At 44.7% G+C, this 12,837-nt stretch overlaps 1 protein-coding gene across 1 annotated transcript in view; it reads left to right on the top strand.

The window, feature by feature from the left end:
• gpr158b (G protein-coupled receptor 158b) overlaps nt 1–12,837 on the top strand; it is a 155,732-nt gene that overhangs the window by 102,001 nt on the left and 40,894 nt on the right. The gene's annotated exons all lie outside the window — the stretch shown is intronic.

The raw sequence follows: 12,837 nt of genomic DNA, 5'->3' as shown, positions 1-12,837 counted from the left end.
CAAAGAGCCATTTTGACCAGTTTCACAAATTAAAGAAAACAATGGGAGCCACAAAAATCTTTTGAAATTTATAATGAAATAACACTGCATACAAAGTTTTTTTTTTTGCTTTGTGCTATGTATAAACCAAGGGTCTCAGACACGCGGCCCACACCTTAATATGAAAATTGAATGTTAGTGCGGCCCGCGAGTTTTATATGAATGGCGAGTTTTATATGAATGGCGCTTGACAGCGTCATACTTGTCAACCCTCCCGATTTTTCCGGCAGACTACGAATTTCAGGGTAACTATTCTCTCGAAAGTGCCGTGATGATACAGCATTTAGCGACCACTACAACCAGCGTGCCGGCCCAGGCACATGTTGTATGGAGCTTCTGCTTGCTCACGTAAGTGACAGCAACGCATACTTGGTCAACAACCTCACAGGTTACACTGACAGTGGAGGTATAAAATACTTTAACACTCTTACTAATAATGTGCCACACTGTGAACCCACACCAAACAAGAATGACAAACACATTTCGGGAAAACATCTGCACCGTAACACAACATAAACACAACAGAACAAATACCCAGAATCCCATGCAGCCCTAACTCTTCTGGGCTACATTATACACCCCCGCTACCAAACCCCGCCCACCTCAACCGACGCACAGAGGAGGGGTGGGGGTGGGGGGGGGGTTGATGTGTGGGGGAGCAGAGTTGGGGTGGGGGCAGGGTTTGGTGGTAGCAGGGGTGTATAATGTAGCCCGGAAGAGTCAGGGTTAAGGTGCACATGTTCTCCCTAAATGTGTTTTTGTCATTCTTGTTTGGTTTTGGTTCAAAGTGTGGCGCATTATTAGTGAGAGTGTTAAAGTTGTTTTATATGGCCATCGTCAGTGTAACCTGTGTGGCTGTTGACCAAGTATGCGTTGCTGTCACATGCGCGTGCAAGTAGAAGATGCATACAACAAAAGGCTGGGCTGGCACGCTGTTTGTACAGATTGTAGATGGCACTAAATGCTGTACAATCATGGCATGCCCTTATTATTATTGTTAGGGTGAAAATCGGAGAATATTAATCCCGGGAGTTTTCTGCGAGAGGCACAGATTTCCCGGAAAATCGGGAGGGTCGGCAAGTATGCAGCTGAGCCGCATCAGAGTGATCAAAGAGCCGCATGCGGGTCCGGAGCCGCGGGTTGCCGACCCCTGCCTTAGGCGGTACTGCATCAAAAAGCGACATCAGTGTGTAAAGGATATCACCACATGGGCTCAGGAACATTTCAGAAAACCACTGTCAGTAACTACAGTTGGTTGCCACATCTGTAAGTGCAAGTTAAAACTCTACTATGCAAAGCCAAAGCCATTTATCGACAACACCCAGAAATAATTCCACCTGAAAAGCTTCAAAAAGTGGTCTCCTCAGTTCCCAAACGTTCACTGAGTGTTGTTAAAAGGAAAGGCCATGTAACACAGTGGTAAAAATGCCCCTGTGCCAACTTTTTTGCAATTAATTGCTGCCATTAAATTCTAAGTTAATGATTATTTGCAAAAATAAAATGTAGTTTCTCAGTTCGAACATTAAATATCTTGTCTTTGCAGTCTATTCAATTGAATATAAGTTGAAAAGGATTTGCAAATCATTGTATTCCGTTTTTGGAGGTGGGAGGAAGCCGGAGTACCCGGAAGAACAAGGAAATTTCACGACTGGATTTGTTGCAAAGGTGGCATCCTATGACAGTTCCACGCTGGAAATCACTGAGAGGGGCCCATTCTTTCACAAATGTTTGTAGAAACAGCCTCCATGCCTAAGTGCTTGATTTTATACACCTGTGGCCGGGCCAAGTGATTAGGGCACCTGATTCTCATCATTTGGATGGGTGGCCAAATACTTTTGGCAATATAGTGTACTTTGCGTATTGTTAATACAATTGGATATGGTTTAAAGCAGTGTTTTTCAACCACTGTGCCGCGGCGCACTAGTGTGCCGTGAAATACAGTCTGGTGTGCCGTGGGAGATTATGTAATTTCACCTAATTGGGTGAAAAATATTTTTTGCAAACCAGTGCAAACCACAAATGTGCCGTTGTTGAGTGTCTGTGCTGTCTAGAGCTCGGCAGAGTAACCGTGTAATACTCTTCCATATCAGTAGGTGGCAGCAGGTAGCTAATTGCTTTGTAGATGTTTGTCTGATCACAATATGCAGAAGGCAGTGTGCAGGTAAAAAGGTATCTAACGCTCAAACCAAAAATAACAAAAGATGAGTGCAGCTAAGAAAAGGTTAGGGATGGTTACGCAAAACGAAACTAAAACTGAACTGGCTGCAAAGTACACAAAAACAGAATGCTGGACGACAGCAAAGACTTACAGCACGTGGAGCAGACGGCGTCCACAAAGTACATCCGTACATGACATGACAATCAACAATGTCCACACCAAGAAGGATAAAAACAACTGAAATAGTCTTGATTGCTAAAACAAAGCAGGTGCGGGGAATAGCGTTCAAGGAAGACATGAAACTGCTACAGGAAAATACCAACAAAACAGGAAAAGCCACCAAAATAGGAGTGGAAGACCAGAACTAAAACACTAGGTCAGGTTCAAACACTGATGACATCTATTAAACAAGACAAGAGGCAAAGAATTAAACAGACACAGAATTAAATTTGGACTCAATATTGAGGAGAGTCGTCTGTACACTGTACCCTTGCACAGTATCTCAGCACGCTCTGCCAAAAGATTGCACGCCTCCTTCTTTTATTTTGGACCCTCCCCGACCACATGGCCACCGCTGTTTCCAAAGGACAAAGGTCGTAAACAATTCACAGAAAAGGTCAGTTCAAAAAGAGTTTGTAAAATAGGTCAAAAAGAGGTCCATAATATAGTTCAAAAAGACGTTCGTAAACCAGTTCAAAAAAGAGGTTCAAAAAGAGGTCGTCTGGAAATTGGGCAGATCCTGTCTTCTCTCCGCTTTGAAGTCCTTGGGTTAGAACAATATCTTTCTGTTTATTACCATACATGAAAGAACACAGGAACACCTTCATCTTGCTCCCCCCCCCACACAGTGGAGTTTTACGAGCCTTACTCTTGGTAGGTTTCAAAGACAGCTTTTGTCTTCTCACCAGAAACACAAAGAAACAATTAGAAACAATTATTCAAACACACTACACACAGGAAAACACCAAAAAAAAATTCAAATAAGTCACGGCCTGATGTGACAGGTGGTGACAGTACACCTACTTTGAGACAAGAGCTATATTGATGCATGCTTGGTTATGGTTTAAAGTCATATCCAACAATTGCGAGAACAACTTTTTTACTGTCAATATCAGCTGCTGGGTTTAATTTTTTTAGCATTTTCTGCTCGCGGTGTGCCTCGGGATTTTTTCAATGAAAAAAAAATGTGCCTTGTCTCAGAAAAGGTTGAAAAAGACTGGTTTAAAGCATACAATGAAACACAAATAAGCATATGATTAAGGGTGTAACGGTACACAAACATTTCGGTTCGGTACGGACCTCAGTTTAGAGGTCACGGTTCGGTTCATTTTCGGTACAGTAAGAAAACAACAAAATATACATATTTTTGGTTATTTATTTACCAAATTTGTAAACAATTGCTTTATCCTTTTAACATTGGGAACACTATAATAATTCTGCCCACGTTAATCAACATTAAACTGCATCAAGTTGTTGCTCAGATTAAATAAAATTACAAAACTTTTCTTCTACATATAAAAAGTGCAACATTAAACGGTTTCAAGTCAACTCATCATGCTTAATTTATTACAGCATTTATTATGTTCTATTTTTATCAACATGTGATAGCAGGGACCCTGCCATTCAAAACTAGGCTGCTGCATTACTAATGATTAATGTAACTATAGCTGAAAAAATAGTACAATAGCAATAGGAGAGACTATTCACCATGGAGTTCATGTAGGCTTAATGATGCAGTTACATTATTATATCAACTATCAGAGACAGAAACTCTTCATTTAACATAATGTCCTTTTTTGCTGCTTCAACACAGCTCAATCAACACAGAAAAAGATAAAGTGAAATAACAGACAGACAGGGCTTTGCTGTCCGTAACACACATACACACACACACATGCACACACACACGCCGCAAAATGAGCTAACATTACGCTAAAAGCGAATTAGCCTTCACCTCAAGCCAGGACTGCGAGCGAGCTGAGCTGCCTTTTATAATTCTAGAAGGTCAACGGGCTCATAGTGATGTTACTAGTACAAACCCCGTTTCCATATGAGTTGGGAAATTGTGTTAGATGTAAATATAAACAAAATACAATGATTTGCAAATCATTGTCAACCCATATTCAGTTGAATATGCTACAAAGACAACTTATTTGACGTTCAAACTGATAAACATTTTTTTTTTGCAAATAATCATTAACTTTAGAATTTGATGCCAGCAACACGTGACAAAGAAGTTGGGAAAGGTGGCAATAAATACTGATAAAGTTGAGGAATGCTCATCAAACACTTATTTGGAACATCCCACGGGTGAACAGGCAAATTGGGAACAGGTGGGTGCCATGATTGGGTATAAAAGTAGATTCCATGAAATGCTCAGTCATTCACAAACAAGGATGGGGCGAGGGTCACCACTTTGTCAACAAATGCGTGAGCAAATTGTTGAACAGTTTAAGAAAAACCTTTCTCAACCAGCTATTGCAAGGAATTTAGGGATTTCACCATCTACGGTCCGTAATATCATCAAAGGGTTCAGAGAATCTGGAGAAATCACTGCACGTAAGCAGCTAAGCCTGTGACCTTCGATCCCTCAGGCTTTACTGCATCAACAAGCGACATCAGTGTGTAAAGGATATCACCACATGGGCTCAGGAACACTTCAGAAACCCACTGTCAGTAACTACAGTTGGTCGCTACATCTGTAAGTGCAAGTTAAAACTCTCCTATGCAAGGCGAAAACCGTTTATCAACAACACCCAGAAACGCCGTCGGCTTCGCTGGGCCTGAGCTCATCTAAGATGGACTGATACAAAGTGGAAAAGTGTTCTGTGGTCTGACGAGTCCACATTTCAAATTGTTTTTGGAAACTGTGGACGTCGTGTCCTCCGGACCAAAGAGGAAAAGAACCATCCGGATTGTTATCGGTGCAAAGTTGAAAAGCCAGCATCTGTGATGGTATGGGGGTGTATTAGTGCCCAAGACATGGGTAACTTACACATCTGTGAAGGCGCCATTAATGCTGAAAGGTACATACAGGTTTTGGAGCAACATATGTTGCCATCCAAGCAACGTTACCATGGACGCCCCTGCTTATTTCAGCAAGACAATGCCAAGCCACGTGTTACATCAACGTGGCTTCATAGTAAAAGAGTGCGGGTACTAGACTGGCCTGCCTGTAGTCCAGACCTGTCTCCCATTGAAAATGTGTGAAGCCAAAAATAGCACAACGGAGACCCCTGGACTGTTGAACAACTTAAGCTGTACATCAAGCAAGAATGGGAAAGAATTCCACCTGAGAAGCTTAAAAAATGTGTCTCCTCAGTTCCCAAACGTTTACAGAGTGTTGTTAAAAGGAAAGGTCATGTAACACAGTGGTGAACATGCCCTTTCCCAACTACTTTGGCACGTGTTGCAGCCATGAAAATCGAAGTTATTTATTATTTGCGAGTTTGAACATCAAATATGTTGTCTTTGTAGTGCATTCAACTGAATATGGGTTGAAAATGATTTGCAAATCATTGTATTCCGTTTATATTTACATCTAACACAATTTCCCAACTCATATGGAAACGGGGTTTGTAGTTGACTGGGAGGTGTTTATTATCATTTGGGGAGAGTCCGCAGCCTGATGCTTACCTGCTAAGCACTGACTACATGCACTCTGAATACTCACTGCTGATTGGCTGTTACCGCTCTGTTTGTAACCAATCAGATGGTTGTGTGGGTGGGACAATGCTGGGTGCTGTGTAGAGTATGTTTGTGTGGAAACTCGTTCGGTACACCTCCGAAACCCCCGTACCGAAACGGTTCAATACAAATACACGTACCGTTACACCCCTAATACGAAGTCAACTTGTTTCGCACACACCTTCCTCAGCAGCCTGCCTTTAGCCTGGAAGCAGGTGGACGGGCTTAGGCGTTATCAGAGAGATCAGCACGAGGCGAACGGGGGAATTCGCACGTTTGCTATTTTTGCTCAAAAGAGAGAGCCTGAGAGGTAAATAGTCGCGCTGCTCCTGTGTCGTCTTGTGGAAGACACTTAGCACCTGGCGTTTCTGTCGCTGCAGAAGTTTGCCTTCACGTGCCAGGATGTTCAAAAAGGACGTCTTCATTCACACCTCCCCAGTCGCACCAAAAATAGCTGCCCTCAAATATCTATGAGCACACCCGGGAGGGTGTCTCCCACTCCTTTTTGCTACCTTTTTAAGTGTGCCTCTACCTCTCCCCACAGGTTCTGCTTTCATGCTCCCCTCTTCATCTCCTCTTCTTGTGCGCCGTGCAGTAGCACAGGCGGCAGATACGGCGTTTCCGTTCTTTTGCCGCCGAGCGCGGTTGCAGCTGCTCCGTCCCGGCGCTCGATGCATTTTTAAACAGTCCATCAAGTTCTGGCACCGCTTGTTTTAAAAACACTGTACATCTGCTGATTAATTGATGGCGCTGGTTCGGGGGGGAGGGGGCGGCATGAAAACCAAGGAGAGCCACCGTAAAAATGTGACTTTCCAAACAGGGCGTGTTTGAGAGATCTTCCATCTTCATCATGTCCGATTAACCCGCGTGGATTTGCGTGCCCGCGTTCTTGTATGTGGGCGGGAGAAACGGCGTGGCCTACTTTCGCCTCCTATTTGCAAAAGTGAATCATTGTTGGAGTGTGGAGGGGAAGGTCTGGAGGAGTGGATGGCAGAAAAGAGATGAGAGGCATCAAGACGCGGCACATAATGGAACAGTACACACGCAGGAAAATGTTCAGTTGAATACAAATATCATGAGACCAAAAAACATTAATGTTTGGCACCGCTGTCGTGGCTGCTGGTTGCAGGAGCTCTGTGCTCTTAAGTGTCCTCTTTTTGTGTTCTTGATGTTTCTCTCTTGTTTTCATGGGTTCTTGTTGTCCCTTTTGGGACTGTGCAACAAGGGGTGCTTTTTTTGTGGACTTTTGGATCCGCCTCAGGAGAGTCTTTTAGGATAGGATAATAAATAAATAAATAATTAAAATAAATAAAATAAATAATAAAAATAAATAAAAAATAAAGACATATCGTCTTTATTTTTTTTTTTTTTTTTTTTTCTGTCTTGCCTCTGGTGAGGGGCGGTCGCATTTTTTTCTCCTCCCGTCTTTTCCTGCTTGCTCTCTCTTGTTTGTCTTGTCTAAACTCTGTTTCTTTGCGCTGTCCTCCAAATCTAATCATCAGACATGGAATTGATTAGCTGGACTCTCGACTCTATTGACACAATCTTTTCGACGAGGAAAAGAGGCTCTGGGGAGCCTGGCTGCCCTGATGGAACCATTGCTGCGGGGTACGTGAGAGATTCCTGGGACAAATGGAGAATCATGTACCTTTCAGTCCTTTCCATCGAGGACGTGGAAGACATCTACCTATTTGGAACCATGATCGCGGGGCACCTGCTGATTGGGCTGGGCATTGCTCTGGTGTATCGTAAAATTCGGAGGACGATGGCAGCCACTCAAGGAGCCCAAAGGCTGTTCGTCGCAATGCACAGAGTGGGCCGGGCTGTAGGAACACAGTCTGTGGCCATTTCTGAACTGAATCGCAAAATGGATCACATCATGGAAAAGCTTGGTATAAAGGAAGGTTTGGATATGAGAGCCAGCATGGACGAATAGAACAGACAAGTCATTGTTAATGCCTGTTCGAGAAAAAACAAAAATCCTTATCTACGATTTGACTCCCCCGAATGGCCTTGAGACAAGAACAGGCTGTTCTGTAATCATCCCCTGAGGAATTTCAAAGATGGACGCTTTTTGACCTCCCTCCCTCCTCCCCTCCTCCTTAATGACACCTGGGAATCGAACTTTGCTTGCATTGCATGCAGAACGATTCTGGGCTTATGAACATTTACACTTCACCCAAAGAACAATGGGCATATATACAAACACACTCCCCATCCCCATCCAACGCCCCTCACCACCACCACTGCTTAATTCCTCTTTGGGGTTATGGACGGCTAGTAGCGCTTTATAGCAGCAGGCCGGCCTCCATGGCCCCAAATCCCCCCGCCCCCCTCTGTTGCGAGTTGTTGTGATTATATGTAACATGTTTATGTGTGCTATGCTAAATGAAGTTTTTTCCCTTGGACTCAGTCTGGACCCCCTCCCGAGGGTCCAGCCTTAGACTGATATTTTTTACTCTTCCCCCCTTTCCCAATATCATCTTTTTCCCACCTTTTTTTAAGAGCTGATCCGTTGGCGGTCCCGTCTTGTAACGTATGTCTGCTCTTAGTGGGACTGTGCCGAAAATGAAATTTCAGTTCTTATGTGTCTTGTACATGTTAAAGAATGGACAATAATAAAGCATCTTGAATCTTGATAGGATAGGTCTTTATTGTCATTGCACAAGTACAATGACACTTTGTTTTCAGCACAAACCCGTTCAAGATGAGACAAACAAACAGTGTACAGGGTTACAGAACAGGAACGCTGATGGGTCGCCTCAAGGCGCCCCGTAAAAGATGGGGGGAAAGGTAAAACGCTGGGGAAGGATGAGTAAAAAAATACAATCTAGACTGGGCTCCTAAGGGGGCCCAGTCTGGAGTGGGAAAAAACCTCCATAGCAAAGCACATATACATATTACAACGTACATCTCGGGATATCTAGCAACAGAGGGACGGGAGTGCGGGGTCATGGTGGTAGGCCGCAGGTCTCGGGCGCTGACCATCCTTTCATCACCCCTATGGGATTTGCGTCAAGGGCGTTGGATTGGGGATGGGGTATATTGTGTGTGGCGTATATTTTTGTGGATGCATGTTTGTGTGTAAGCCTGCATTTGTCTCTGTTCCGTGGCCTTGATGTCGTGCAGTCGCTAGTCCAAAGTCAACAACAACAGGTGTGTGTCCATGAGAGACAAGAAGGGAGTTTGTTGTGTCTTCGCCGCACTGTCCTTTGGGAGAGTCTCGAAGCCAGGGAAACAATCCAAGTTAGAATGTTTTGTATACGAGTGAAAACAAAATTAGCTTTTCATTCTAAATTGTCTATCACTGGTCCTCAAACTGGTCTGCTCCCTGTATGATCAGTGTCAGAGCTTGGTCCGCATTGCTGGCAGTAAGTCGGACACATTTCCAGTGAGGGTTGGACTCCGCCAGAGTTGATCGTGAGATCGACAGGCGGATCGGTGTGGCGTCTTCAGTAATGCGCACACTGTATCGATCCGTTGTGGTGAAGAAGGAGCTGAGCTGGAAGGCAAAGCTCTCAATTTACCGGTCGATCTACGTTCCCATCCTCACCTATGGTCATGAGCTTTGGGTTATGACCGAAAGGACAAGATCACGGGTACAAGCGGCCGAAATTAGTTTCCTCCGCCGGGTGGCGGGGCTCTCCCTGAGAGATAGGGTGAGAAGCTCTGCCATCCGGGGGGAGCTCAAAGTAAAGCCGCTGCTCCTCCACATCGAGAGGACCCAGTGAGGTGGTTCGGGCATCTGGTCAGGATGCCACCCGAACGCCTCGCTAGGGAGGTGTTTAGGGCACGTCCAACCGGTAGGAGGCCACGGGGAAGACCCAGGACACGTTGGGAAGACTATGTCTCCCGGCTGGCCTGGGAACGCCTTGGGATCCCCCGGGAGGAGCTGGACGAATTGGCTGTGGAGAGGAAAGTCTGGGCTTCCCTGCTTAGGCTGCTGCCCCCGCGACCCGACCTCGGATAAGCGGAAGAAGATGGATGGATGGATGGATGGTCCTCAAACCTGCGGGGCAGACAGTCCGATGTGATCCAAAATCACAAGTGTCCACAGTTCTTCCCGCATCCTCCAATCATTTGTGGCAGCTTTGGAGTACTTTGAAGACTGCCAGCAACTTCCAATTTGTCGACAAACCAGAGCGACGCCTACTCCAATCAGCAGATGTCCTGTTGTCATAATTCCGAATAGGTGGATATCTTCACGTCCTCGACTGAAAAGGGTCGGCACTCCTTCTTCTCCCAAGAGTCCGTCGTGTGTCCAGCAACAACCGCTCCGTCACGACAAGCAGGTTCCCCTTAACCCAAGATCTTGTCAATTTCATTGAGGCCAGTTAAAAAGTTCCAATGTTGATTTGGAGAGCAGTGCAAAAAGAGGCAACAAGAAAGTTAAGACAAGACAAAGAAGCAAGCAGGAGAGATAAGGGAGAGGAAAGGCGAGCGTCCGCCCTCGATGAGTGCCAGAGAGAAAGATAGATGATTTTGGCGGTGGGATGCGGACAAGGAGAGATGGCGTTGAGCGTTGAGATAGTAGGGCTTCATAGGCTGGATATGGAGGCTTCGATCTTCCTGGACGGATTCCCGCTTATCCGGGCGGATTGGACGTTGGCCGGCAGCTAGTGGGCAGCCAAGGACGGTGTTGGCTCATGTGGTTGCATTATAAAGTCTCTGGTCGCGCTGCCCTCCACGCCAGCAGACTATAGCAGTGTTTTTTAGAGATGTCGGCTGATAAATGCTTTAAAATGTAATATCGGAAATTATCGGTATCTGTTTCAAAAAATAAAATGTATGACTTTTTAAAACGCCGCTGTGTACACGGGCGTAGGGAGAAGTACAGAGCGCCAATAAACCTTAAAGGCACTGCCTTTGCGTCCCGGCCCAATCACATAATATCTACGGCTTTTCACACACACAGAAGTGAATTCCAGGCATACTTGGTCAACAGCCATACAGGTCACACTGAGGGTGGCCATATAAACAACTTTAACACTGTTACAAATATGCGCCACACTGTGAACCCACACCAAACAAGAATGACAAACACATTTCGGGAGAACATCCGCACCGTAACACAACATAAACACAACAGAACAAATACCCAGAACCCCTTGCAGCACTAACTCTTCCGGGACGCTACAATATACAACCCCCCGCTACCTCCTACCTCAACCGCACCCCCCCCCCAACCCCAACCTCCTCATGCTCTCTCAGGGAGAGCATGTCCCGAATTCCAAGCTGCTGTTTTGAGGCATGTTAAAAAAAACAATGCACTTTGTGACTTCAATAATAAATATGGCAGTGCCATGTTGGCATTTTTTTCCATAACTTAAGTTGATTTATTTTGGGAAAACCTTGTTACATTGTTTAATGCATCCAGCGGGGCATCACAACAAAAATAGACATAATAATGTGTTAATTGCACGACTGTATATATCGGTATCGGTTGATATCGGAATCGGTAATTAAAAGCTATTATTGGATATCTAGTGTTTTTTCAACCTTTTTTGAGCCGAGGCACATTTTTTTAATTGAAAAAATGCGGAGGCACACCAACAGCAGAAAATATTAAACTCAGCAGACAGTAAAAAGTTGTTCTGGCAATTGTTGGATATGACTTTAAACCATAACTAAACATGCATCACTATAGCTCTTGTCTCAAAGTAGGTGTACTGTCACCACCTGTCACATCACCCCCTGACTTATTTAGAGTTTGTTGGTGTTTTCCTGTTTGTAGTGTTTTAGTTCTTATCTTGCGCTCCTATTTTGGTGTCTTTTCCTGTTTTGTTGGTATTTTCCTGTCTTCCCTGAGTGCTATTCCCCACACCTGCTTTGTTTTAGCAATCAAGACTATTTCAGTTGTTTTTATCCTTCTTTGTGGGGACATTGTTTATTGTCATGTCATGTTTGGATGTACATTGTGGACGCCTTCTCTGCTCCACAGTAAGTCTTTGCTGTCGTCCAGCATTCTGTTTTTGTTTACTTTGTAGCCAGTTCAGTTTTAGTTTCGTTCTGCATAGCCTTCCCTAAGCTTCAATGACTTTTCTTAGCGGCACTCGCCTCCTGTTTATTTTTGGTTTAGGCGTTAGATACCTTTTGACCTGCACATTGTGATCACGACAAAGCAATTAGCTACCTGCAGCCACCTACTGATATGGAAGAGTATTACACGGTTACTCAGCCAAGCTCTAGACAGCACAGACACTCAACAACGGCACATTATTTGCGTGTTATAATTACTGGTTTGCAAAAAATATTTTTAACCCAAATAGGTGAAATTTCATAATCTGTGGTTGAAAAACACTGGCTTATAGTGTGTAGCACTGCAGAGGCCGCCGAGGTGTACGTGGCTGGTGAAAATGTGAATCGTCTTGCCGCAGTGACTTGTCCAGGGTGTACCCCGCCTTCCGCCTGAGTACAGCTGGGATAGGCTCCAGTGCCCCCTACTACCTCAAAAGAGACAAGCGGTAGAAAATGGATGGATGGGTTGCCTATGCATGGTGCAATCGTATGTGCGCAATATTTAAAATTGCCACTGATAGTCACACACACACTAGGTGTGGTGAAATGACCCTCTGCATTTGACCCATCCCCTTGTTCCACCCACTGGGAGGTGAGGGGAGCAGTGAGCAGCGGCGGTGGCCGCGCTCGGGAATCATTTTCAAACCCCGTCCGAGTCATACCAAAGACTATAAAAATGGGACTCATTACCTCCCTGCTTGGCACTCAGCATCAAGGGTTGGAATTGGGGGTTACATCACCTAAAAATTATTCCCGGGCGCGGCCACCGCTGCTGCTCACTGCTCCCCTCACCTCCCAGGGGGTGAACAAAGGGATGAGTCAAATGCAGAGGTTAATTTCACCACACCTAGTGTGTGTGTGACTATCAGTGGTACTTTAATTTTATCTTTTTAAAAAAAATATTTATATGCATTTTAATTGTGTTTTATATATTG

This window comes from Nerophis lumbriciformis, linkage group LG03 (genome assembly GCF_033978685.3).
Source record: "Nerophis lumbriciformis linkage group LG03, RoL_Nlum_v2.1, whole genome shotgun sequence".
Classification (NCBI taxonomy): domain Eukaryota; kingdom Metazoa; phylum Chordata; class Actinopteri; order Syngnathiformes; family Syngnathidae; genus Nerophis; species Nerophis lumbriciformis.
The sequence above is the reverse complement of the archived record's forward strand: the minus strand, read 5'-3'. Positions and strand labels throughout refer to the sequence as shown.